Source organism: Pseudorca crassidens, chromosome 15 (genome assembly GCF_039906515.1).
Source record: "Pseudorca crassidens isolate mPseCra1 chromosome 15, mPseCra1.hap1, whole genome shotgun sequence".
Classification (NCBI taxonomy): Eukaryota; Metazoa; Chordata; class Mammalia; order Artiodactyla; family Delphinidae; genus Pseudorca; species Pseudorca crassidens.
The window spans coordinates 85,627,201-85,655,104 of NC_090310.1; the positions used below are offsets into that span (position 1 = coordinate 85,627,201).

The window sequence follows — 27,904 nt, forward strand, 5'->3', positions numbered from 1 at the left end:
CCCCTGCATCGGCAGGCGGACTCTCAACCACTGCGCCACCAGGGAAGCCCTGGACTTTTTTGTAGGTTTGGTTTGATACAGTTCACTGCAGCCTTCAAGTGCTTTGGAAGGAGGGTCAGGACTTTCCTTCTGCATGGCTTGGGCTCTGAGCACTGAGAGGTCTCTTTCTGTTTACATCTGAGGTCCCAGCTTTCTGAACCTTGAGACTTCTTTCTCTGTGTTGTAGCCTGGCTGGCAGACATGGGGGCCACAGAGACTTACTGTTGCTCTCTGGCCCCACTGGAGAGCTCTCTCTGGTCTGTTGCCCTGCTCCCAAACTTGGGAGGGCAGTTGTCTAACACTCAGTGAAGGTCTGTGATGCCTTGAAGGGGTTTCCTCCACTCTCCCCTGCACGCTAGACCTCAGTAGCTGAAAGCCTGGAGTTTCCAGGTTGGATTTCTCTTGAGTTTCCCCCTTGGCCCCCCACTTTCAAAGGGCTGCTGTCTGTCACTTGGGGAAGCCACTCCCTATCTTGGGGTCTTTCAGTCTTCTCGATTTACCTGTGGGAAAGAGGAGCCCGTGGATACAAACTCGCTCTGTGGCTGGAGCTGCTCCACCCTCTAATCTGTCATCTGGCCATCAGAGCTTCCTTCAACTGGCAGCACGTTCCTGCCCGTCCTGTGCTTCCCTCACCACTCTCTCAGGGGTGAGAGCAGTCAGCTAGCAAACTCCTTCAATAATATTTTCTATCACTCCATTACCATACTCTGGATTTCATACACATGTTAGTCATACGGAAGCGCTGCATGTTCACAGTAAGGACAGCGTTTTCTTGGAGAGCCAGAAAGTGAGTTGTTTAATGAAACATCTCTAATTTAGTTAATTTTTTTTAAAACAGGGAAATTTTATGGTAGTCATTGCCTTTGTCTGTGAAGATTATAGAAAAGGGAAATCAGGAGACCAGCGAAGGAAATCACTCCACTTTTGGAAAATACTTTGTTTGCCCTTACTTACGTCCTTTTTCAAACTTCTGAAGGTTGAGGAAGAGAATGGGGCTGCCTGAATGTCTGTTTGACGGGATCTCTTCATGCTGTGGTTTCTCATTTTTCTAATTTCAACTTTCAGAATTTTAAAGCAGACAGTGGCTTGTCCAACTTTACAAAGCTTCTTAGTTACCTGATAGTGAGAGGAGAATTGGGCTGAAGGCATAATTGGCAGAAGAGCTCACCCAAGTACCATGACTTTACTCTGATTTAAGGAAGTTTCAGCCAGAGAAAGTGGTCATTTCCAACTGGGCTGTTCTTATATTGCTATGTTGTGAGGTGTGTGATTCCAAAGTTATTCCCTGTAGTAGGGATAAATCCAAGTGGTCATTTCTATCGTAATGCTCCATGGGTAATTGCCAGGATCCTCATTTTAGGACTTGGTTCTTTGACTGCCATGACTGCAACATGTATCCGTGAATACATTTGGTCCAATCTCCTTAACCGTGTTGGAAACTGGTCCAGCTTGGCCTCCCATAGGGAACTCTTTCTGTGGCCAAAGATGCCAATACATGTAATTTCCTACATGCTTGTGGCCTCAGCTCCCTCGGACGTCAGGCTGGCCATGCAGTGACAGACCTGCCTCTCAGTGGGAGTTCTCAGGATGTCTAATCAGGTGGAAATCTGACCTGTATGCACGACTGGCCTTGGCAGTTAGATGGTGCAGAAAACCAAATCTGCCCTGGCTTTACTAGTTCACGAGGTGAGTGCTGGCCACAGTCCCGCTTGCTGTGGACCCATTGCCTTCCAGTTGGATGTCTTTGGGTTGGATCCGTTTCTCGTGAACCCACAAAAGGAAATCAGCGCTGTTAGGAGATCATGTGGAGACGTAAACCCGGAACTCCAGGGACTTTCCAGGTGCATCTGTGGACCATACATTCATTCATGCACTTACCTCCATCTGTTGGGGACCTACTATGTGCCAGGCTCCATGCAAGACCCTGGGGTTATGGGGGTAACCAGGAAATAGTTCTGCCCACAGGGGGATCATAGTCTAGAGGGAGAGATGGACACAGAACAAGAAATGACAGATGGGCATGTGTGCAGAAGCCAGGATCTGGTGGGCACTTGGCAGGGGACCTTGACCGAGCCTGGGGTGGGGGCAGGGGCAGAGGTGGTTTCCCCCAAGGAAGCCGCCTATACCCTGAGATCCCCAGGAGGAGTAACATTCCCAGATGAGGAGGGAGAGAAGCGGCAGGCGGAGAGTATTCAGGTAGAGAGGACCCGGTGTGCAAGGGTCCCCAGTGGGAGCCGGCAGTGTGTTTCCACGAATGCAAAGGCCAGCGTGTCTGAGGGCAGGAAGGTGAGATGATGTGGAGAAGTAGGTGAGACCACGTCATGGGGCTTCGTAGCTACGTGAAGGAATCTGGATTTTATCCTAAAAACAAGGGGGAAGAAGTAGAAGGATGCGAAGTAGAGGAGTGAGCTGATTAGATTTGCATTTTCTTTCTTTCTTTTTTTTTTTTTTTGCGGTACGCGGGCCTCTCACTGTTGTGGCCTCTCCCGTTGCGGAGCACAGGCTCTGGACGCGCAGGCTCAGCGGCCATGGCTCACGGGCCCAGCCGCTCCGCGGCATGTGGGATCTTCCCGGACCGGGGCACGAACCCGTGTCCCCTGCATCAGCAGGCGGACTCTTAACCACTGCGCCACCAGGGAAGCCCTAGATTTGCATTTTCAAGAGATCCCCCTGGTGCAGAAGGGGCTGGAGGGTGCAGCTGGTGGAGGGAAGGGGGCTTCTTTGCAGACACCCAGGCAGGAGGCTCTGGGGCCCTGGTCCTGGGCTGGAGGTAGGGAGTGGGTTGGAGCGACCTGGAGTAACTCTGAGTATTTTAAGAGTAAACTTCATGTGACTTGATGATGGAATTAACTGGGTGGGTGAAGGACAGCCTGCGAGTTTCCTCAACAACAAGCACAAACTGGGGAGCCTAAAACAACAGAAATTTATTTGTTTCCCAGTCCAGGAGGCCAGCAATCTGAAATCAAGGTGTGAGCAGGGCCATGCTCCCTCTGCAGGCTCTGGGGGAGGGTCCGTCCTGCCTCTTCCAGCTCCTGGGGCTCCTGGCATCCCTGGCGTGTGGCTTCATCACGAATCCCTGCCTCCGTCTTCACGTGGCTTCTCCCTGTGTCCTCACCTCTTTTTATAAGGACGCCAGTCATCGGATTTAGGACCCACCAGGGAGATCTCATTTTAATGAACTAATTACATCTGCAAAGACCCTATGTCTAAATAAGGTCTCATTCTGAGGTTCTGGGTAGACATGAATTTGGGGGGGAGCACCCCTGAACCCACTACAGGGAGGGAGGAGGAGTCAAGGATGGATCCAGACTTCCTGCTTGAGTAGCTGGGTGGGACAGACAGAGAGCAGCGTAAAGACATCAGGACCACTGATCCGGGGACATGAGATCACGGGTGCGCGGGCGGTGAGACCGGACCTGGTGGCAGCCTCGGGCGTCTCGCCTTAACCTCTTCTCCTTTTTCACGTGAGTGAGGCTGGAAACCTTTCGGTTCATCCTTACTTGGCGAAAGCTGTTCTGAAAAGCTGATGCCTAGATTGTCGGCTCAGCTCAGTAAAGGCTGTGAGGACCTTCACAGCGTGGGGACCCCCGAGGCCTCACACAGTGCCAGGTTCAGCGTCGGGGCTGGGAGGGCCCAGCTTCCCCGGGCTCTCGGCGCTGACCAGCTTGGCCACTTCCCAGCTGTGTGGCCTCGGGGAGGTCTCTGAGCTTCTCAGGTTGCTTCCTTTGTACAACAGAGTTGAAAACACGAACAGGGTCATGGAAAGAATCATGTAATGCTTGAAAGTGCTCGACACAGAACCAGTCTGGGTTTGGTTTTGTTTTTACTTTTAATGGAGGAGTTCCGCCTCAGGATTCTACTTTACATTCACCAAACCCGTCGGCTGGAGAGTGTCCGCGATTACGCGACGCTTGGTGAAACGTCCACGTTCCTCCTGAGCGTGAATTATTGACAAACGCTTGTGATTCGTCCTTTCCTAAACACTCAGGTGAGAAAAATCCCACTTCATTGTAGATTCTCTTTTATTAAGGAAATACTTTATTTAGGAGCCTGGGAAAATGGTGGTTGATGGATAAATAATAAGCAGGTGGATAAGAAAAACGGTAACCTTCCCTCAGAAAAAGACGGCAAGGAAGTGAAAAATCAGCAAAAGGAGTGATGCTAAAGAACTTTGCATTTAGAGAGAGAGAGAGATCACTTGTCGGTTCCTGTCTTCAGTTTCCTTCGGTTGCCCAGCTTCCTTGCCGCACCCTTAGAATGGCTCTTCCTCCAGCACTAAGTCAAGCAGCCAGCACTCTATACAGCTGTGCCTGCCCTCAACCTCCACGTGACTCTGTACCCCAGCCCCCCTCCTTCCTGTCCCATAGCCCTTTCCTGGCACGGTTTCCTCGCTGACCCAGCCTGGATCCCAGAACCAGGCATGGTCTCAGTCTCCGTTGGATCTCAGCCTTGACCTATAGCCCCCATCCCCAGCCTTCAGACGTCTCTCTCCTGGTCTCAGGGTTCCGGCTCCTCACTGATGGCAGAAATCACGACCGTGCCTTAGCCATTTCCCCAGCCTCGGCCAAGCCCAGAGAGCTGCTTGCCCATCTTCTTGTATATCCCAGTCTCACAGACTTGTTAAGACCTTCATCCAGGTCTCATGTGCCTCACTTACTGGAAGCACCAGACATCTTCTGCCAACCATCTGGATGCCAGGATGCTGTCTTTCACAAGTCAGCTCTCAGAATCTGACGTCCCCTGTGAAACCTTCTGCCCTGATTCATCAGAGGACAGTGAATGTCCTTCTGTTAACCATTATAGCCTGGACCGAGGCTTCTCCTGGTCCCTTCACATGTTCTCAACCCTCACACGTGCCTAAGGTGCTTGCTCTTACCTCCTACCCTGAGAGTATGACACGCTTACTTTGCACCTGGTTCACTTTGTTTTCTTTTCTTTTGTCACCAAACATAAGGATTTATTGCAAGTAGTCCAAACTGAAGTTTAGTTTCCAAAATTGCAGGCATGAGCAGTGTTTCTCAATGGAATACCCACTTTAGTGAAATTTACTTCAATGGTCCTCCTTCTGTTGGATAATTTGCTTCAAAGTTTTCAGCCTGGTTGCGAATACAGCAGAAGAGCCTTCGTGCATGTGGTGTTCTCTGTATTTAGGGCTCTTTCTTCAGGATAGATTCTGAGACATGAAGAAGTTCAACGTTCTGCACCTCTTGAAAAATAATGCAGCATTGCCATTCCGGGGGCTTGTGGTGATTTAAAGTGCTCCTAGCAATACACAAAGGTGTTTGATTTCACCACTCCCCCTGGAGGAGTGGGAAATGAGATAGAACATCAGCTGGGGATGAGGAGAGAGCCTGGAAGTGCTCAGTGCCCAGTCAAATACAGTGAACGTCTCACCTTCCCATCTGCCCTAAAGGTCCAGGTAGAATCCCAATCTCACGTTGGCCCAGCAGGTCACCTGTCTCTGGGGTTTGGTCTCGTAGACCAAAGGAGACGTGAGCGCAGAGTTGGCCTCCCTGCCAAGCAGCTGTGCGAACTTCACCCTCTCAGCAGCGGATTCCCGGTAAGTCTGACCGAGAGCGTGTCTTGGGAAAGTGAGCTTTGCGTCAATCGTTTAGACCCTGCCCTTGCTTCAGAGTCGGAATCATCTGCTTAATTACTGGCTGGAGATAACCAGTGGGTTCTGCTGAGCTGGCCACAAGTGTGTGCTGGGAATGGCAGGCTCTTTCCTAAGTCCTAGTGGGGCTTGTTTGTTTCACGGAGATGGTACAGCCCCTTGCTCCGTGGCCGTTTTGATTTGTTCTCAGAGAATACAAAGCTGTCCCCCATCAGAAACATACATCCTCCCTCTCCATAGAGGATCCTTCTTCCGTATCAGTCCAGGTTCTCCCAAAGTAAGCTCCTTCCTGGTGGGCAACTCAGCAACGACGTACCAAGAGAGATGGACAGTTCAGCTGAGCAACAGAACCTTAAGCTTTGTTAGCAGACACGTGTCTTCAAGTTCTGCCCCTCTCATTGGCTCGTGGTGTGAGCTCAGCCTGGTGGCTGGAACCCTCTGAGCCTCACTTCCCACATCTGTAAAATGGGGACAAAGGCTGTCTCTGCCCCCTCGGGCTTCAGGCAGAGCACTCCGTGTGCTCTCCCCCTCCTCGCCAGGGAAGCTCAAAGGTAAGTCACAGTTCCCTCTAAGCCGTGATGCCTTCTCCTTTCTCTCTTAAGCCTGGTTGAAAGCCACAGAGTCTAGAGGCAGCCCAGGGAGGTGGCCCAGCCCTGCTTTTCTCTGAATCTGGCAGAAAGGAAGGATAGAAACCCAAGGTCCAAACAGGCAGCCCGGGGGCCAAGTTTAGCCTGTAGATGTGGTTGGTTTGGTTTGAACGGTATGTGTGTGTGTGTGTGTGTGTGTGTGTGTGTGTGTGTGTGTGTGTGTGTGTGTGTGTAACTGAACGAGGATTTAACAGCTGGGGGATTCTACACAAACATCTGGACTTCTGGCATGGCTTGAAAACCTCAGAGCTTCAGGCAATGCCGAGCTGCCACAATGGGCCTCTCTTGAGGACAAGGTTTCCCTCCATTTTGTTCACTGCTCTGTTTCCACGGCCTAAAGCCATGCTTGGAGGTGTTCTCGATTTGCAAAACTGGAAGAACGGATGGCCAAGTGCTGGCCGCCCACTTTGGGCAAGACCCACCCCGTCCAGTGTGTCAAAGCCCCCGCCCCCTGCATGGAGAGCTCACACCTGGTCCACCTTCACATTCCTGTGTCCCCAGCCTGGCCTCTCGGTAACAGCCGTGGGCATAAAGTGTGTGTCCTTCATTCTAAAATGTGGTCCATCAGACCCCAGCTAGAAACGCTTCCAGAAATTCCGCCGCGAGGAAGCCTAGATGCCTGCGGCTGTGACCACAGCTCTCACGAGTGACCGCATTCTGGGGCGGGGTCAGGCAGACGTCATTGGCTGCCATTGCCAGGGCAGTGCCCACGGTGTAGTGTCTGTGCTGCGTGGACAAAGAGAAGGGATGTTGTTTAAGGGGCCAGCAATGCTCCTCTTATTGTGCATTTTCCAGGGAAAATAAGTCTCGGACCCCCAGTTAGAGGCAAAAGCCGTACAACCCACGTCCAGATGTCCCTGTGTTCTTCTTCCTTCCAGAGCAGCGGTTCTCCACTGGGGGTGGTTTTGGCAATGTCTGCAGACATTTTGGTTGACACAACTGGGAGGAAGTTCTATTGGCCTCTAGAGGGTAGAGACCAGCGACGCTGCTAAACATCCCGCGGCGCATGGGGCACCCCCATGGCAGAGCATGGCTGGGCCGCAGCGTCTGCAGCGCCGGGGCTGAGAAGCCCTGTGCTAGGGCCACAACACCTGGTGCTCCCCCAGCCCTGCTTCATCGCTGCGGGCCTCGGCCCACCGCCTCTCTGAGCCTCAGTTTCACGTCTCTAGTTCGGGGATGATAGGAAGGCCCATCCCTTGTGGACACGTGGGGCTGGAAAGGAGATAACCTGTGTGCAGGTCCCAGGCGTCCCGGGAAGGCAGTAGTCATATAGCGCTTGGCTGCGAGCTAACTGTGACCTCAGGCTTGTCACGTGCCCGCTCTGAGCCTCAGTTTCCCCTCCTGGACATCAGGGAGAGTGATATCGCACCCTTCTGGGATGTGAGATTAAACAGGACTCTGCCCGTGCTCGGCACACGGCACGTGAGGATACCCGTGAGCGTTGCCGTCTGCCTCTCAGCCCCTGCTCCTGGCTTCCCCTGGCACAGCTGTGCCTTAGGTGCAGCTCCCCGCCTCTCCCCCTGCCCTCACAGCCGCATTCCTCATCCACGAGGTGGGTAAACCCACCCCGACCCACACTCTCCAGGAGGATTCGGGAAGTCCGCTGAGTCTGACCTTTGGTGGATGGACAGCTCACAGGGGAGCGGGGAGACAGTGGATGGGCTTCCAGGGGAGAGATGGGCGTGGCTTAGTCTAGGCTGGTGTTGATGGGGGTGGCGAGGAGGGGACGGAATTGAGAGAGATCCTGAGGGCAGAGCCCAGCGGAGTTGCCAGTGGATGGTGTGGTCTGTCCCAGAGAACTGTGAGGTGTCCGGGGACGGGAGCGCACCTCGTTTCACTGGTTTCTCCCCAGCGTCTGGGTCGATATGGTTTGTGGATTTAAATAAGCTGGGAGCTTTCGGGGCCTCCTTCTGGGATAATCCTGACTCATCTGTCATCTTCTCATGGTTTATATGCCATTGTGGCAGGAGTGTCCTGAGACTGGGGTGGGGTCTCCCTCCCACCTGAGCCTCTTTGGGTCTCAATTTCCCCATCTGTACCATGGGGATGAAATCCCTCCCTCCATGGCCTCTTGTGAGGATTCAGTAAGACCTGGTATTGGAAGACCCGGCAGTGATGGGGTCCCTGGAACACAGATGGGAGGAACGTGATGATGAATCGTCCTCGTGAGAGCTGGTCCCGGGGCGCTGCGTGCCTCCTGGGAGCCTGGCACCAGGCTCAGCGGCGTTTCTGCTGTTAACCCCGTCTGGCTCAGTGACTTGGCCTGGGTCACTGCTCACAGCCGGGTTCTGGGGCTCCGCGTGTGGCAGGTGCACAGCTGGGTCGGGAGCTCCCGGGAGCAGGCCTTGTACCTGACCTTGCTTGGTGCTCCCTTGGGACTGCCCTGAGCTGGACAGTGATTCGTGGACCCTGGATGTCGGCACCTCGGAGCTGCGGAGGGCCGCCCCCAGGCCCGGGTCAGACAGGAGTGGCTTCTGTGCCACCTCCTAACGTGTGGCCTTGGGAGCTCATTTTACCTCTTGCAGCCTCAGTCTCCCCGCCAGACAGAAGTGCCCGCCCTCAGGACGCTCACGAGTGAGGGTGAGACCAGGCCTGGCAAAGGGGGCCCGGCGCTCCCCCCGCCTGGCAGCCCCGCGCTGCCTGCGGAGCTGCTTTGCACGCGAGTCGAGGGAGAGTGAACCGTTTATGTTTCCGTCCTCTGCCTTCAGCCGAGATTCCAGTCCTCAGTCTTCCTGACCCTGAAAAGGGGCAGAAATTGGCGGCCCACTTCAGCTGTAAGCGCATCGGGCTGGCCCCTCCCCAGCGGGATGGCAGAGAGGTCCCATTAGCAGGGCAAGGCCTCTTTTCTGAAAGGCAGAAGCAGCCTATCCGTGGCTGCTGGAATTAGAGGTTTCCAGAGAGACCCCAAACGCGGCTAACTCCCAAAAAATGTTCCGCGTTTGTGTGCTCGCTCCAGGGCTGTGTGAGGGGGGCCTGACTCTCCTCTGAGCCCTGCCCTTGGGATTACCTCCCCCCCCCAACCCGCCCCCCCCCCCCAGCTCTTCGTTGGAGCCTTTACTGTGTGATAAGCACTTTGCTTACCTCACACCAGCCCTGGGGAGGGGGATCCACGCTGTACACTTGGGGAAACGGAGGTACACAGTGGGGCGTGAAACCCTGGCTGCAATGTGGTGGACACAGAACTCAGGCCCGGGTCAGCCTTGCTCCAGAGCCCAGCCCCCAACACCTGGGGTTTTCCTCCATCAGCAGGAAGGATCTGGGCCCCTCTGGGTGTGCAGTGAAGCAGACTCAATAGCAAGACCTTCACTAATCAGCTCCTGGCCCTGGCCTAAACCCCTGACAGCCTTATTACCCCCTTTGCAGGTGAGAACACTGAGGCCCAGAGGAGTTGTTGCTTTCCCAAGTTGACACCGTCATGAGGTGGTGACAGCAGGATTCAGACCCAAGCTGCCTTTCTCTAGATTAGAAATCCCAACCAGGGACAGTTCTTCCCCCTCCAGGGGACATCACAATGTCTGGAGACACTTGGGTCGTCAGAATTGGGGCTGGGGGCTTCTGGCATCTCATGGGGAGAGGTCGGGGTGCTGCTGGACGTCCTACGATGCACGCTACGGGCCCCCGATGCCAACAGTGCTGAGGCTGAGAAACCCCGCTCTGGGCCCCTCCTCGCTGGGCGGTCATCCCTAAGCCAGCCATAGAGGTATAGATGCAATAGGTGCTGGGCCTTCAGCTGAGCCTCCCCTTCCGTCTGCTGCCCATCCGGGCCTGGAGTAGAAGGTGCAGTGAGGGTCCCTGCCGTCAGCACCTTTTGACCGAGGTTGGAGGTCAGAGTCCCATTCTCCTGCCGTGGTCCCTCCCAGCTTGGCTCTGGGCAGCCTCCCTGATCTAAGCCTGTAGCAGCCATCTCGTGACGGTGCAGGGCCAAGGTGCCCTCTCCCCAAGGTCAGCGTGGCAGCAGTGGGGGTAGAGGAGAGCACCCCTCTGATCGATGGGCCTCGCCTTAGGCCAGGAGAAGTTGCTGGCGCAGTGGGTTTTGAATGTGGGACTTAGGGCTTTGGTTCTGGTGACTTCTGCCAGACTGCGGCCAGCTGCTGGCCTGGGCAGTGTCCTGCCAGCGCTGGGGAGCAAATCGTGGGCACTCAGCAGAGCAGGGGGGGCTTGGTCCATGAGCTGATGGCTCAGGCCCTGGGCCGCTCTCCGCACCCCATCCCCACCTGCACTCCTGTAATGTCTGCATGTAGAAATGTTTACAGATAATAATGGTGTTCGGCCCCAAAAGGCAGACAGGAGCGTCCTGACAATTGCAGTGCGGCTCCGGGTTGGAGCTTTTCTCAGGGAGCTGAGCTAGTCCGGAGCGCTGCAGGGCTGTTTGCCAATCACTGCCTCCGAGGGAGGTTTGGAGAGACAGGATCCAGGCGCCTGCAGGGAGACAGAGTTCCCTGGGAGAATGAGGACCTTAATTCAGAACGATTCTTTGACCAGAAGGTAAGTGGGATTCCCCCAGACGCCTCCGAAGGAGGGAGGGGTGTAGGCGTCTTCTGTAGGGGAGGCCTCTTAGGAAGGCACAGACTTTGCAAAAGTGAACAGAACCAGGGCCAGCGGAGGGGGAAAGACTGCCCCGCCCCGCCATGAATCAGATGGCCAGGTTGGGAGTCTGGGCTGAGAGATGGGTGTGCCCTTCTCCCCACAGATGGGTCGATTTTATGTGTCTGGTGGGTCAGGCCAGGATTAGCCAGCAGTCCTGCCCTTCAGCCACAGAGACCAGAAAAAGAGTCTTTTGTTTCCACAGGAATGCTATTTTAACCTATTACTTCTGGGCTAAAAATAAAAATCCCACCTGGATGCCTTTTCATCTCCAGCTTGTAAGCTGATTCCCAGGGAATAATAGATGGTCGTCGATGTGCATTTTGACTGCGTGGGGTCCTATTCTGAAGCCAGGTTTTGTCAAAATTCAAAGTAGGGGAGGTTTCCGACAGTGGAGGTTTAAACCTTCATTTAGCATCAGGGAAAAAGATGGCACAGTCAGGAGGCGGTGCGCTTGGGGAATCTCCGCCACAGAGTCCCTGCTTGGGAGGCGGGGCGCGGGGAGGAGCGCACGCTGTGCTTTTCTGTGAGTTTGCACTTAGCATAGTTTTTGGATTTGGGGTTCTGAAGAATGGTTTGCCGGTGAGGTTGGATATCTGAAGTTGGGGCCAAAGAGGGAAATGGGGAAACTAATTCTGAGTGGTAATATGGGTCGTGGGAAGTTCTTGAAAGCAAAATTGGTTCCCGACTGTGCCCTGCTGTCTTTCTAAGCTGCAAGTTTTTGGCCCCAGAGGGAAATGGTGATCTGTATCCTAATTTCTTCAGGAGACGGCAGTTGTCTGAACGCCAAATCCCCTCCCCTGAAATGCTTGCTTTTTTTCTTAGCGGGGGGTGGGGGGGGGTGGGGGTGGGGGGGGTGGGGTGGGGGGTGGGGTGGGGGGTTGGGGTGGGGGGGTGGGGAGCAAAGATGGTAAGTTAGCAGTTCTTTTGTGGGATGTCCTTGGCATGTTACGCTGTGAGGATGAATTACAGATTTATGCAAATTCATAATGATGGTAACCACTTACAAAAATCTAAGCGTAACAGATCATTAAAAAACACCATGCTTGAAGTTCATTCAGAAATCATCAAGGGTATATTGTTTGATTAAGGAGAGAAGGGAACACTTGTCCTAGAGCCATCATGTCAGCTGTCACCTAGGTGTGACTCTCTGAGAAGCAAATATTCCCAGTAAGACACGCTGCAAATTTGCTGCTGTTTAGTTTAATCTCACAACTTTTACCAGGCGAGCTGAAAGAAGAAGCCCTTATGAAAGCGCAGTTGCCTTACCATAAAGGACCTTCCCTCCAGAGCCACACCCATGGGTGGCTTGGCAGTTTGTAGTTCTCTGCCCACATGGAGTAGATATAGACTTTCTTTTCCCTGTATTATTATTATTATTATTTTGGCATTAACTCTTTGGTTACCAGGCAATTGAGCCCTGAGTCAGTATGATTGGCAGCCTGTGACTTATGCGATTGTTAATTACATTGTTGTTACATAAGGCAATAGCTTTACTTGTGGGGTGACTGACTGCTGTACCTTGCAAGTGCAGAACGTTCTATTTTTAGACTGTAAAGTATCATCCTGGGAGCAACCTGCTCACTCCTGCCTCCCCTGGGGCCCTTCGCTTTGTACCCGTGGAGCTGTGGGCATGAGGGCACATGGTATATGGACAGAGCAGCCAGCTTCTTGTGTCCAGGGCCCGCTGGGACCTAAGGAGTGGCCAGAGGCTGTTTTTCTTTCTGGTCCTGGAGTTGATGAACCAGAGCCCTTTCTGCTCAGCCTTGTGGTGCTATTTTTAGCTCCCTTTCTTCATTGCTTCTTGACACAATTTGACATGTCACAGCAGAATCCCATCTACTTGCAGAGCTTACTGTGTTCTGCAATCTGTTTTTTGTGGGGCAGAAATAATCTTTGCCTGAGCATATTGTATTGTCGTTACTTAGGCGGGAGGTTAAGATAATACCCATTAACTTCAAAAGATACATGCAAAATAAAATCTAACGGTTTATTTTATTTCTGTGCTAATTTCCCGGCTGGCTGGCTGGCTGGCTGGCTGGCTGGCTGGCTGGCGTGAGCACCTGGATGGGAGGGAGGGAGTATTCTTCCAGCTGTTGGCTCAGAGGGCAGAGAGCAGTGGTCCAGAGTTTGAGAACCTGCATCAGAATCCCCCGGGGAGGGGGGCAGGGCTTGTCACAGGAGCCATTGCAGCCCCACCTGCAGAGTTTCTGATTCTGCAGGTCTGGGATGGGTGTGAGAATTTGCATTTCTAGTGTATTCCCGGGTGATGCCCCTGGTCAGGACCACTCTTAGAATCACAGTGAAGGTCAGTAAATAATTAGAGTGGGGAGAAAAGGCCTAATTCTAGAGCCAATTTAGAAAGTGTTCAGATAGCAGAGCAGGAGGTTTCTATTGGTTTGTATCCTGTCCACATGGTTGAAGATGAACTTGATAGGAAAAGAAATGTTTACAGAAAAACTTTATTTCACAAAAAGGCTGAGTATTAGATGATCCAGGGACTTAGTTGGTTGGATGTGACATTACTTCAGGGGGATAAGGCTGAACTGTGGAGAGGTGAAGTGTCACAATTTTAGACCACTTACTTTGAGATGGTTCAACAGTGCCCACGGTCTGTAAGAGACGTATGTGTGAGTAAATATATGAACACATAGAACAAAATATTAACAATTGCTGAACCTGGGGGTGTTCATTATCTAGTCTTAACACTTTTCTGCACGTTCAAAAATCATATTAGCACGTTAGGAACCGTAATAGGGCTGAGGGCTCATCTTGTCTTTTTTGTGTGTGCCTCATGATGGGTGTTTAGAGCTAAGTTGCTCTGGGTGTGTCGGGCACGTGCGTGGACACACACGCAGCCCCGTCGCTGTTACAGTTAGTCCCTGGGACACGATCATGCCCCTGGTTCATGTCTCTTTCGGGCTGTCTTACTGGCACTGGTGTAAAGTTCCTTCCTGGAACTCGGCTTCTTCCCTGACATAAGCCCCCTACTGCAGTTGCGCCCCTGTGTTGTTAACAGAAGAATTCCATACGCTTAGGACCTGTGACACTGCGGGGAGAAGCTCCTAGAACCTGACTGGGGACAAAGAGGTGGGTGGAATTAGTACCAGCTGGAGAGCTCTTCTCCCGGAACAAAAGGGTGGCCCGGAGTCGAGGCTCAGGGCTCTCGCGTCGAGGGGGAAACACGGTGCAGGGGTGTGTGGGGTCAGGCGCCCACCGTGGGCCCCGCGAGTCGCTGCCATCAGGCCCTAGGACTGTCTCCTTTCCTTCCTTCCTCCCGTTCCCATCTCTCCGTTTTCTTTCCTTCTTTTTCCCGCACGGCTTCTGATCCAAGTAAGTAGCACAATAGGAATCCAGAATTATTAAATTTCACCCTGGGAAATAAAGCACCTCACCTGTGTCTTCCCAGCAGCTCCCCCCACCCCACCACGGGTGAGCACACAGCGCGTGCTGGCTCTTTGCCCATCTCCCTCATCCTCACTAGGGCCTGGAAGGCAGGTCCTACCGTTGCTGCCATTTGACAGATGGGCAAACTGAGGTTTAGAAGTGTAAGGAAGTTGCCCCTCATCCCAATCTTGAGCCCATTGACCCCCAAGCCCACATTCTTCCCCACTAATGTGGTGGGGAGAGCAGGGCAGGGTGGGGAGTCCTCTGGTCCCTTCTGGGCTCTGCTGCCCACCCTCAGGCCTGGCTACTCACTCCCTCGAGGGAGGGTAACCAAGTGCTCAGCCTTGGGGCTTGGAGATAGACTGGCCGGGTCTGCGTCTCCCGGCGAGTAATTCGTGTGAGCTTCCAAACAGGGGGTACTTGATACGGGGACCGTAGGCCCACACTGATGAGAATATTTACTGTCTGGCCTGTTGCAGAAAAAGTTTGCTGACTTGTGATTTTTCCCATGAGGTAGCTGTCTGGGTGGAGATCAGACACACACACCACACAGAGGAAATGCAGCAAGATGTTAACAATTGTGGAGTCTCGGTGGTGTATATATAATTGTTCATTTTACTATTTTTTCTACTTTTCTGTATGTTAAAAAAATGGTAAGACATTTTGATAACTGTAATAGTGCTGACCCCCAGGTCTCTAGAGGAATGCCACAGGGCTCTATCCTAAGTCCTGCAGCATCAGTATTTGCCTTAACACCTTGGCAGGTTAACAACTGGGTAGACGATGGAATTGATAAAAGCATTAACAGTGTGACCGACGTACTCAGGAGTCCAAGAGGCAAACATATATCTCAGCAGACCCCTTGGGAGGCTGAGACGACAACAAGTTTCATGTTGCTAAACTTCAAGCCCCCAGATTAGATTCACAAAGCTCACTGCCCAGGCCCCACCGGGAGTAGCCGTGGGTGGGAATCTAGCCTCTTCATTGAACTAAACCGATGTCTACTGCCCCAGAGTGTGGGCACTGTTCTGGCTGTCGGGATATCGGTGAGCAGAGCAGGCACGTTAGCTGGTCCCTGGGGGCCTGCATCTGATGGGAGAGGGGCGGCAATAGCCAGTACCCATCACCGGTAGGGAATCACCCCGCACGCTGGTCATAAATGTGGTGGGAAATTGGCAGGGGAAGGGAGGGCAGGGGGACGGGAGCCTACATGTGGTGGGCGGGAGACAGCTGAGTGTTTGAATCAGGGTGGGCATCACTGAGGAGGTGACATTGGAGCCAGAACTGGAGGGCAGTGAGGAAATGAACCATTGGATATCGGGGGCAGGGGGGCGGGAACCATCAGGGCAAAGGCCCCCTGTGGGAGCCCCCGGGGGTCCAGGAGCTGTAGGAGAGAGCCGGCAAGGTCGTAGGAGGGGGCTGCCAGGACTTTGGGTTTTGTGCCCAGTGTGCCAGGAGCCATCGGAAGGTTTGAAACCCAGAGACTTGAGATCGGACGTAGGATTTCGGGGACCCCCAGGCCACTGTGTGAGGGCAGGCAAGGGCCAGGGAGTCAGGCCAGTCCCGAGGTCACTGCTGCGATCCAGGTGGAGATGGCAGTGACTGACCACGGCAGGGCAGGGGTGGGCGCAGGTAGAAGGTGGAGCCAGTGGGATCGGCCGAGGGAGTGACAGGACGGGAGGGCTGAGGGTGACCCTCAGCTTCTGTCCTGAGAATCAGGAGGACGGAATTCCCTTCCTGGCCTTGGAGGGGACGGCCGTGGGTAGAGCAGGTTATGGGGGAGAGAAGTTCATTTGGGCCACGTTGAGCTTGAGGTGTCAGTAGGACATCCACTGCTGTGGACACAGCAGGTGGCACCTGGTGGCCTGAGCCTGGCGTCCAGTAAAGGGCTGGGCAGCAGCTCTGCATCTTGACGGCTCTGCATCGCGGATGTGGCGGATAGACATACAGCACGTTCTCTGATGAGCCCTCTCCCAACTCGCCTGTCTGCCACCTTTAGGGTACTTGGCCGAATATTTTCTTTTAATTTTTTTTTTTGTTTTTTTTGTTTTTGTGGTACGCGGGCCTCTCACTGCTGCGGCCTCTCCCGTTGCGGAGCACAGGCTCCGGACGCGCAGGCTCAGCGGCCACGGCTCACGGGCCCAGCTGCTCCGCGGCATGTGGGATCTTCCCGGACCGGGGCACGAACCCGTGCCCCCTGCATCGGCAGGCGGACTCTCAACCACTGCGCCACCAGGAAAGCCCTCTTTTAATTTTTATTAAAAGGAAGTCTATTTATTTTTACCTAAAACTCGTTTTAAAAGGGAATCTTTTGCTGTGACTTCAAGTGGGAAACCCCTTGCTTTTAATAAAAGGTAGCCATAAAAGTAAAACAATGACTATAAAATAACATTTAGTTCAAACTAGACATGACCTCGCACCAAGATCTCTGACCCAGAAGACCCTCTGTACTTGTTAAAACACCAATATCTGCAAGGGTAGGGGGGCATCAGAATCATCTTAGCCCCGAACTAAGACTCTCCCCTACTGTCCTCTGGATGAGTAGAGGGGAATTGAAAAGGGACTAACCTCTGTTACTTTGCACTGGGTCCATGAGCCCCCGAAAATCACCTTATCACCCTCGTATCTGTGCCTGGATCTTTCTGAGCGAGCAGCTGATAGGTGGAGAATGTATACAGTAGTGGAGCTTAGGGTCTAGCTTGACCCTCTGCTCAAGGTTGAGTTCCCTTTGAGATGCTGTGTTTTCTGGAGGACTTTGGCAAACTGGAATTTGCAAGAACACTGAGAGGGACTGTGGCTGTTTATTCTAGAACAGACTGAAGGGATAGCAACCCTGGAAAGAAAGGGGGGGATTTGTCCCTCCTGGTTCCAGAGGGTGGCACTGGGACCTACAGGGAGGCTACAGCAGACAGCTTTCAATTCCCTCTGAGCACACGCTTCCGCGCTGAGAATTCTCATTGGAGCTTTTGTTTTTAAATTAAATCATCCGCTTCCTGACTCATCTCTTTCCTCTGGGGTGTTGCTTTTTCCTGTTTCTGTGGTCTCTTTTTCACGTTGCAGCCTTTCCTCCAGTGCCATGGTTGACCTTTTCTGAAGCAGCAGAGAGCAGCAGAGCGCACAGGGGCCGGGCGCCTGCGTCACAGATTGTGCCTCAGGCTGTCCTGGTCTGGAGCTGGCCTTTGTGCTGAGGGCTCTTGCAGATGCTTCTCATTGCGCGTGGTCTGGGGGCAGGCACGGGGGCCCAGTATTCTGTGCCTGGAGATGGGAGCTGTCTGTGTTATCTGTGGTCCTCCCTTTGGCTGATGGTGAGAAAGGAGTTCACCGTCATGGGAAGTACGTAAGCAGAATCCGCGGATGGAAGGGCTTTTGGACCTCTGAGGTCCTTCCTGTTGTGCGTTTGTATAGTTTTGCCTCTGCGACCTCTCCTTCAGGACTCCTTCCCTCGGTGGGGAGCGTCTGGAGCGTAGTGTCTGCTGACCTGCTGTCACATCACGCCCAGCCCCAGTCGGGCTCTGGAATGTTGACTGGGTGGGTGGGTGGAAGTATCTGCCGCTGAAGCCAGCTGCCCGACGCAAGGCCACCGAACCCAGCTTGGCCCCCATGTCCAGCCTCCACGCCTCAGCTGGAACGTCCTCATCGCTCCCCCCAGCTCTCCAGGTCCTGCCTGTGCAGCCAGGACCCCTGTTGTATGAAGTCTTGACCCGCCACCTCCACCTCAGTCCCCTTTGTGGCCCCCCTGCTACCGTCCTGCGGCCACCCACTCTCATTTGGCTTCTCGTGGTCTCCCTGCTCCACCCTCACCTCTGGGAGAGCCCGGGAGGCTCTCAAAGTGCAGATAGATCTTGTCCCAGCCCTGCTTCCCATTGCCCTTGGATAAAACCCATCCCCCCAACCATGGCCTCTGAGACATGCCTCCCTCGGTCACCGCATCCTCCATCCCTGGGAGTGGCGGCTGTGTGGTCATGGTCGGGAGTTTGGAGTTGGAGCCTCGGACCACCTGGGTTTGGATCTGGCTCCCTGCTTGCTTGCTTTGTGGCTTCCTTTCTTATTTTCCTCCTCTGTAAACAGGTGATGCTGAAAGTACCCACCTCATAGGTTGTTCTGAGGATAGACAAGTCAAGGGTGAAAGGCTGAGCACACCTCCAGGCTCACGGTTGGTGCCACCTAAGTGTTTTCTTTTGTTGTTTCTCTCCTTGCTACGCACAGCTTTCTAGCCCCTTTCACCTTTCTTTTTTTTTTAAACATCTTTCTTGGAGCATAATTGCTTTACAATGGTGTGTTAGTTTCTGCTGTACAACAAAGTGAATCAGCTCTGTGCATGCGAATATCCCCGTATCCCCTCCCTCTTGCGTCTCCGTCCCACCCTCCCTATCCCACCCCTCCAGGTGGTCACAAAGCACCGAGCTGAAGATGTGACACATATATACAATGGAATATTACTCAGCCATAAAAAGAAACGAAATGGAGTTATTTGTAGTGAGGTGGATGGACCTAGAGTCTGTCATACAGAGTGAAGTAAGTCAGAAAGAGAAAAACAGATACTGTATGCTAACACGTATATATGGACTCTAAAAAAAAATGGTTCTGAAGAACCTAGGGACAGGACAGGAATAAAGATGCAGACGTAGAGAATGGACTTAAGGACACGGGGAGGGGGAGGGGTAAGCTGGGATGAAGTGAGAGAGTGACATGGACATATACACACTCCCCGTTCGCCTTTTTTTCACATTCCTTGAATTTGTCAGATGATTTCCCATGGCTGCTCGTCCTGTCCCTTCACTAAGGACACTGTCCCCTGTCTTGTCACTGTCCCTGTTATTTTGGGGGTCTCGGGTTAAATGTCACCTCCCCTCTAACCATCCCATTTAAGGTAGGTGCCCCCACCCACGTTCCATGGGGTGCTTTTGTCTGCTGATGAGTTGCGTTTGCGCCAACCAGAATGTGCCCGTCACAGGGCTGTGGGCCTTGCCTGTAGTTTCCTCCGCTGCTTGGAGGGAGGCCGCCAATGACTGTCTGTCTGTTACCAAACCACACTCAGGTCCTCTTGCCCACGTGCAGTACAGCCAGTCCGCTGACGCTGGGTTGTGGTGGAGGAAAGCACAGCGTTTATCGCAGGCACCAAGCAAGGAGCTGTGGGCAGCTGGTGCTCAGGAAGCCCGAACTCCCCAGTGGGTTTCAGCAAAGCATGTTTACAGGCCAGGTGAAGGAGGGGGTCCCAGGGCGTGTGATCAGCTCGTGCACAATTCTCTGACTGGTTGATGGTGAGGTTACAGGGCGGTGTCACAGGGGTTAACAGAATCCTCTGGTGCAGGAGGTCTGGGGGCCGTGTGCTCAGTATCATCAGGTCGTTAATTTCTTCCATTCGGTGGTGGTTTTAGCACCTGATAAACAGCTCAGGAAACGTGCATCAGATACTTTTATGTGGGTGCTTCAGAGAGGAGCTAAAGCAGAGGATATGGGGGCGGGATCTGTCCCGAGAAGGCTCCACAGCGTCCCTCGGGGTTATGTGTCGGCTGAATGAATGAAGGAAGGAACACACGGACTGTTGAACCACGGTGCGAGGGGCTGTATCATTCACACGGCGTGAGGTGTGGGCCGCACCCTATGCCTAACTTCTCCTCTGTGTTTCCCCTCTGAATGCATAAGGTGCCGGCCTCAAGGGCAGGAATGCCAGCTCGTGCCTTGCAAGGTGTCAGGTTCGTAGGTGCAGCGCCATGCTATGAATGAGACTGAAAGGGGATGAGCAGAGGGGGTCAGGGTCGTGGTTCTGGAGGTCACGTGATCCTGACCCCTACTACTCACGAGCCCAGTGACCTCGGCCAACTTTATTTTATCCCTCAGTGCCGCAGTCTCCTTATCTGTAAAATGAGAGTGATAATAGTACCTGTCTTAAGGGTTGTTGGGAAGATTAAATGAGTTAGTTCTATTTCAAGGTCTGGACCAGTGTCAGTGTCTGGCACATGGTAATTGCTGTGTAAATGGGGCTGATTTGATGATGATGATCGATGATGATGATAATGTTTTGTAATAGATTTAAAGTGTGGAGTAGCAGAGAATTAAAGAAAAGGCTAGCGAACTAAAGAGAGGAAAGCCAGGATCCAGGAAACGTTTGCCAGGGAACGCATGAGCCCTGTTTGCAGTGGCAGGTGGATTCAGACTCATGAACTTTACTGAAGCTGAAATGTACTGAAGCTGATGGCAGGATCCATTTCCCAGAGCATGGACGCAGCCCCCAGCAGGTGTCAGAGATGATTTTCCAGCAGTGCGTTTCACATTCTCTGTGGAATAGGACCTGTTTTAAAATTTCCAATATGCTACAAACTATTCTCTTTAGTGCGGAGAGGAACATTGTGGTGCTTCACCCTAGAGGGAAGAGGGTGGAGTGAATGGTACCTGGGACAGATCCCTACCTTGTTGCCACTGGCTACACACACTTGCCCGGTGGGCAGTGGTCCCAGATGCCCTGCTGCTGTTTCTGATGTAACTCAGATGGGGCTTTGACTGTCATGGGATCCCATGGTCGGATGGCTGTTCTCTTTGAATTCTATTTCCGTTTTCTGGTTGTAGATCAAGGAGAAAATTTTAGTTTGTGGCTGGTGTGTCTTTGACACTGGATGCTGGTTGATTTCTCTTTTCTAGCAAGCAAAGAACAGCCTCAGACACGGAGCCCTGCAAGGGTACAGAGCCTGCCGGAATAGAATTATATCGACTTGTTTCCATTGTAGTTATTTTGTGGCCACTTAACATTTCTGGAAATGGATTCTTTCTTATTAAAGCAGAAGTGTAAAGTTTCTTTAATAGATACATTTATGTAGGTACAAAAAGTGAGTTGACTTAAGATGTAAATTATCCTGTAGCTGATTGTACGTATATGACAAATATAACGAAAATGGTACAGGAAGGATTCTTGACAAATCTGCAGAAGACGTATGGAAGGTGGGGTCAGGGAAGTGGGAGTTGATGGAGTGGAAGTTTGGGGGTCATTTGGGGCCATGTGAGCCCCTCCCCAGCTCCCTGGTGGGATAGCATAAAGAACATCCCTGCTCCGCCTTGAACATCCACTTTGGGAGAAGCCACAGGAAGCTGTTATTCTTAGTACCAGAGAAGCCTGGTTTGCTTCATTTTTCAGATTCGGAGAACGTTGTGTCTGGTTTTGTTTCTGTCTTCACCAGGGTTGCTAGGAAGCCCGGCATCCAACTTCATTTCAAACCTCCAATCTTTGCACAGAATATAGTATGTGTTTTGTGTATTTAAGCCAAAATCATGTATTTTCTTTCCTCCTCTAGTTTTATCTCTTTTTCTTTTTTAGATTGCTGTAGGCATTTCTGTAAGCCAGCTTACCTCCTTTTTGGAACACGATGGGGGTGATGATTAAATGCTGGATAAATAAATAATGATGAAACTCTCTTCTGTAACTGTGAGACTGGGGGCAGCTTCGTTACTGGAGCTTCTGGAGGTGATCAGGACCAAGAGGCAGGCAGAGCATCGTAGGACGCGAAGAGCCTTTGTTCTGAGAGGCTCGGGCTGGGTGACGTCACGGTTGTTCTGAACGCTAATTTCTATTATTTGGTGGTGTTCATATCTCAGGCCTCTATTTAAGATACAACATAGATTTCAAGGCACACATTTGCATTCTGTGTGGGCTGAGGTGCCTGGCTTCATTCTCTCTAAATATACCCACACCGCCCCATGGGTATTTTTAAATGCACGTCTTAAGAGCCAACTTTTCTACAGGGAGTGGGCTTATCATTGTGCCAGGGGAATTGCCATGTGGGTTTGCCAGGGCTGAGGGCAGAGACATTAACTCCCTGGGGGGAGAGCCCTTCCCCTTGCAGCCCGTGGCAGGGCTGCCCTGGGGGATCGCTCCCTAGCAGGGCGGGACTCAGTCCCTGGTGTCTGTCCTCACAGTTGCTGGAATGGCCAGGAGGCCAAGTGGCCTGAAGGTCATGTCTGAGGTCAGGTAGGGAGGATGACTCAGGAGAAAGATGGTTTGTCAAATAGTGGAGCGTGACACAGACAGCAGGGCCTGGCGAGATTGAGTCCTGTGTTTTCTCACGCTTGTCTGAGGGTCGTTCAGAACATCGGGGGGATCCCCCAGGGGCCTGCTTGGAATTGAGGGGCGCCAGGCTGTGTGGGCTCCGTCCCCTGTCCCCTCTCATGTGACCTGTTTGGATACTAGGACGCTGTGTGAATTGGTTTGGAGTCCAGACTTGGCCCGTGAGACAAGGGGGAAAGTCCCGCAGTAGCCCAGCCCCCTGACTTGACACGATGGGAAACCGAGGCTCAGAAAGGGACCCAAGGCTGCAATTCCTCATCCTCCTGCAGTGTTCCCAGGGGCTGACGCTGAGTCTCCCCTGGCCACTAAAGCCAGAAACCTGGGAATCAACCTGACTCGGCCTTTTCCCTTCTCACCCTGCATCCCTGCGTCCTGCAGGCTCCGCCGCTGAGTACCTCTCAGATCCATCTGCTTCCCATCACCCCTAGCCACGACCACCGAGGTCCAGGCCTCCTCCTGTCTCCTCTGGGAGGATGCAGCTGCATCCTGACCCACCCCTGCTTCCTCCGGTAGGCCCACCTAATTGGGTTTCTGGTGGGTAATTGGAGTGATCTTTTTAAACCTCAGATCTCGTTATGGCAGTCTCCCAATCCCCGGCCCCCGCCCCCATGTTCTGATCTTGCTTAAAATTTCTCAGGGGCTGCCCATGACTTGTAAGACTAAAGACACCCACACTCCTCACTGTACCTGTCCTGCCTGCCTGCTCCGGCCCCTCTCTGCCCCTCTGGCCACATGATGGTGTGGCAATCGTTCCAACCTCAGGACCTTGACACATGCTGTGACCTGCACTGGAACTCTGACGGGTTCCAACCCCTGCCACTTGTGTACACACAGGTCTTTCCTGGCGGGCTTCTGCTCTTCCTTCCGATCCTAGACCAAGCACCCCGTCTTCGTACGGCCCCAGCACGTTCCTGGTCCTTCGGGACACCCAGAACCAACTGTTCGGTGTCTCAGTTGGGGTCCTCTCTGGCTTTCTCTCTTTTACCCACTGGACTGTCAGCTCCATGAAAGCCAAGTACCCCTACCTCCTGCCCCCCGAGTCCCGGTGCCTCCCAGGGTGCAGTCAGTATGTGCCGAGGAGACAGAGACCTTAGGTGTTATGTGGAGGCCGTGTGATGTACGTAGACGTCTGAGGTCCAAGCGGGAAGTGTCTTCCTTCTCATAGTCCCGCTAGTAAATCCTTCTTCATTGGGCCACTGAAGCATCATGTTGTGGAGTTTCAGATTCAGGGACCCCAGGCAAGGGGACCATCTTCAGTTCACCATCCCCAGAGCCCCTGCCTTTTGTACCCAGAAGGGTCTCCAGTGCTGCCGGGACTCTCCCTATTTAACTGATTATTTGCCATCTGTCATAGCGCCAGAGCCTAGCCATCAAAGGTCACCGGTGACGGTCCTGCAGTAGATAAGCTAGTTTTGTTGCAGGAGGGTGTGTATGGGAGGGTGTCCACCCAGGGGCCTTGGTAGCATCCCGGCCAGGAGGGCTGGGAGGGGCTTCGTACATGGTTTGGGGCATGCGATGGTTGATAATAGAAGGAATGAGGAAGTGAGGCCCAGGATTGGATATTGTCCAGAATAGCCTTCCACTGTGGGGTATCTCAGTGGTCTTTGCTGAGGAGCTGGGAGAACAAATTGGGTGGGGATGTCTTGGTAGGAAAGCAGGATTCATTCATATGAGGGATCCTTTGTACTTTCCGTGTGGCCTCATGTGTGTCCTGGTGGAAACCTTGTCTCTCTTCTGCTGGAATCGTCCTCTGATTGTCAACAGGGATGATTTTCACTTTGCTCACTTCTCTACCATTTTTTTTCTTTCTTCTATTTCATATATTAGGGAGTTTAGCTGTTTGTCTGAGGTATGATTTGCAAATATTTTTTCTTGGTTTGATGACAGTCTTTTGACTTACAGTGATTTTTGTCATACAGAAATTTTCATTTTTATGTAGGGCGAATGTATCAAAATTTTCTTTCTTTTGTGGCTTCTGGGTGTCATGTCATCGTTAGAAAGGGCTTCTGTAGCCCAAGCTTATTTTTTACATGTTTTCTTTTAGTAGAAATAGAATGTTATACAGGTGAAACTGATATGATGCTATAAACCAACATGACCTCAATAAAAATTTTTTTTTAAATCAATGTTTCCTTTTACTTTTTCTATGCTGTCATTTTCTTTTTATGTTTAAAGCTTTCGTAAATCTGGGATTTATCTTGATGTCAATGTGAGGGACACCATCCTACTTTTATTCCAGTTTGCCACCAATTGTTGTAACTCCCTGTATTGAGTCATCCCACTTTCCCCTGATTTTCATTGCCTTCTCTATAAATATATTAAATCCATGTGATTTGGGGTCTGTATTTGGATTTTTCATTTTGTCCCATTGAAATCTGTCTGTTCTCGCAACAAAATCACTTTGTTGTCATTATGATCATGGTATATGATATGTTTTGATAAGAGGGAAGTTTGTTCCTTTCATCTTTATTCATCTTTCAGTCTTTTCCTGGTTCTTCTTGTTTACTTTTTTCATTTAAATTTTAGCTTGTCTACTATCTGTCTTTTAAATCTCTGATCAATTTCTTACCAGGAATTTAGTCCCACAGGAATGACTGGATTTAAACCTGGAAGAAGGCTTGGAGAGCCCTTGTCTAACTCTCTCATTTTCTAGAGAGAACAGTGATTCTATGAAAGTGATGCTGTGAGTTAGCAGTGGTGATGAACCAGGAAATCCCCCCATTCCCGTTCCTCAACTCGATTCCCCACTCCCCAGCCAGAGCCTCTAGCTCGAAGGCTGGTCTTGCCCACTGCCAAGGAAACACTTCATCAGCGAGGCTTAGTGCACCCCTACGAAGTCAATTTGATCTCAGTCAAAGCTCCTCCTTCTGCTACGTTGATTTTACTGGAAAGGATGGAGCTGAGGGATTCAACCTCGATTTTCATTTTGCTATTCACATTCTGAGCAAAGCTACAATGTAGTCAACACCACTTCTTTGTTTCCGTGTCGGGAAGGAAGTTTTATTGGAAGGGTCGGCTCCATTGAACTTGTGGGCAAAATCTTAAAAGTACCCAGGGCAAGGCATTCAGCAAGGAAGTGAGCGGTGTGAGACGGAGTCTGAGGAACAAAGGCCTTGCAAGCATTGACCCAGCGGGGCCGCTGGACTGGAATGGTAATAAATAGAATTGGGTGAGAATCCAGGAGGTCACACGTGGTTCGGTTTCGGAGGCGTCCTTGTTTGTGCTTTGCTTGGAGTGAGCATTGGCTTATAAATAGCGCCTGGCCAGCTGCCCGATGATGATTCTGACTGTCCCTTGCCGAAGGCCTATACTGGTAGCTGGGTTGTGAGACTGTCATGGGTCTCTGTGACCTCACTCGGAGGGGGAGGGTAGGCAGTGACAGATGCTGCTGCTATTAGCAATGAACATTTCTGGACCACACGCCCGGTGCCGTCCTCCACATGCTTTGTGAATTAACCCTTTAGTCTTCAAACAACTTTTTATCCCCATATTACAGACGAGGAAACTGAGCCCCAGAGAGGTGAGGGCAGAGCCACCTACTGCCCACAGCTCCCCGCTAGGATGTAGGTATAGGAAAATAAAAACAGCATCAGATGTAACCCCACAACCCAGAGATGAGCACTGTTGACATCCTGGTCGAGCCCATGACAGTGTTTTTCCCTCTTTGTGTGTGTGTAAGTATGGATTCCATAAACAAAACTGGAATCATGCTGTTTACGCTGTATCCTGTGTTTTAACCTCATGTTACTTTGTGGACGTTTTCACATGAATATCTTAGTGACTGAGTATTTTTGGCTCAGGCATTTTCATCTTACCTCTTGAAGTCAATTTCTATCTAGAAAATGGGGGTGATCACGAGATCAGCCTCATAGAGAGTGTCTATTTTGCTTTGATTTGGGGAGGGTTAAACGAACTCATGCACTTAGCCCCATCCTGTAACATCCGCTCTAAACTTTAGTACATGTGCATTTATTTGGGACGAGAGCAAACAGTGTGCTAGGCTATTTGGAAGGTCATATGTAGAGAGAAATGCTTTGAAGGCTTTGGTACTAGCACAAAATAAAATTAAATGGAGGTCAAATCATAGAGCACTTAGGGATTCCCGAAGTGTCCAGACCGACAGTGGCTGGCTGTAAATTACAGAAGTAACCCAACGGTGCTGCCTCTAAGATTCTGAACACAGCATCAATTAGCACCGAACAATGGACAGCCAGCCTCTTTTCAGGGCTTACTGAGAGCCTCTAAAGAGTGTCACCAATGGAGGGAGAGATTGGAACAATGACCTGAGATGCTGCCTTTAAGTGTGTGTTGACCTGTCCGGAAGGAGGGACCTGCCCGTTCTCCCTAAGTGGCCGAGCGCGGTGGGAGTCCACCTTGGGCTGTATTTCTTGCTCCCTTGCTGCTTTAGTGGTGCTCATCGTACCTAAGTGCAGTTTGTACCCTCAGACTGGGGCGTTTGTATTCCAGCCACTTCGCTGAGAAGGCCCAGGGCGACTCGGTGAATGCTAAGGAACGGCTCCTGCCCTGGCCCAGCCTGTGCCCAGCTCCCTGGGCAGCTGCCCGGTGTGGGGGGGAGGTGGGAGACGCATGCCAATGGGCTTTGAAGAGAGGCTGGTCAGCTTCTGACCACTTGGAGTTGACAGTTCCCAGAGTGGCCCCTTAGGATGCCCAGATCTGCTTCAGGGAGACCTTGAAGGCCTCTGAATTTCCTCCCTGCCTCATTCTGGCTTTACCTGAATCAATATGGGGACATTGCTGTGTGTCATGCTTTCCTATTGCGGGGTCTCTGGCTCACCAGGTGGATGGACACTGAGACTGCCAGCAATAATAATAATAAAAAAACTCTCAGCGTTGAACAGAGGATGCTGGGATTTAAGCAGATGTTTGGGCAGAGAGGAGGAGCAGGGCTGGGGGTGGAGCTGGAGGATGATGTGACAGTATCACTCATATGTGTCGTCCCCTTTGCTTCTCACTAGGGATGCATGAGGTTAGTGTCGCCCCACTTACCAGGTTATGAAACAAAGGCTTAGCAGGTGGAGGTAAATCAACCCAGGTGTGGACAGGGCTTCTCTAGGGCCTTTGACAAAGGATGTAGGCACTTGTGGTCCCCGTGGGAATCTTCCTCGCCGCCTTCTTTGTCAGTGTGTGCGCTCATAATGTTTTGAGTTGCTGCTGGAAGACTGAATTCAGATGCTCCCTAGATCCATGTCATGACTGTACGGAAATAGGAAAACCATACTTATTTCCTTGCTGGCTCAGACCTACTTCTTTATCCCTGTCCTACACACAGAGGCCCCTACAACGTATCAAGTGGTGGGGAGGGGACTTCGGAAGCCAGGAGACTTGGCTGCAGACTCATCCACTGTTTCTTAGTCCTGGGGCCTTTGGCAACTCACCTCTCACTTCCTCGGCCTCCTAGCAGCTGTGGCTACTAGTCACCCGTGAGGATGGAGGACGTAGTCATTTGTGTGGTCATTTCCAGGCCAAGAAAGGACTGGAGAAGATTAGAAGGAAGGCGGGAGAGAAAAGAAAGGGCAGGATATCTTCCACCCAAATTTGCCAGTGTCATGTGTTGGC

General features: G+C 52.0%; 1 protein-coding gene across 3 annotated transcripts in view; it reads left to right on the forward strand.

Moving 5' to 3' along the window:
• PHACTR3 (phosphatase and actin regulator 3) overlaps positions 1 to 27,904 on the forward strand; it is a 238,390-nt gene that overhangs the window by 71,883 nt on the left and 138,603 nt on the right. Inside the window, exon 1 of one of the 3 annotated variants that reach the window (XM_067708626.1) lies at positions 10,617 to 10,785. The exons of the other annotated variants lie outside the window; for them this stretch is intronic. The gene's annotated coding sequence lies outside the window, so the exon portion shown is untranslated. Of the gene's footprint in view, positions 1 to 10,616; positions 10,786 to 27,904 lie in introns of those variants that run through there. 3 annotated transcript variants of the gene reach the window in all.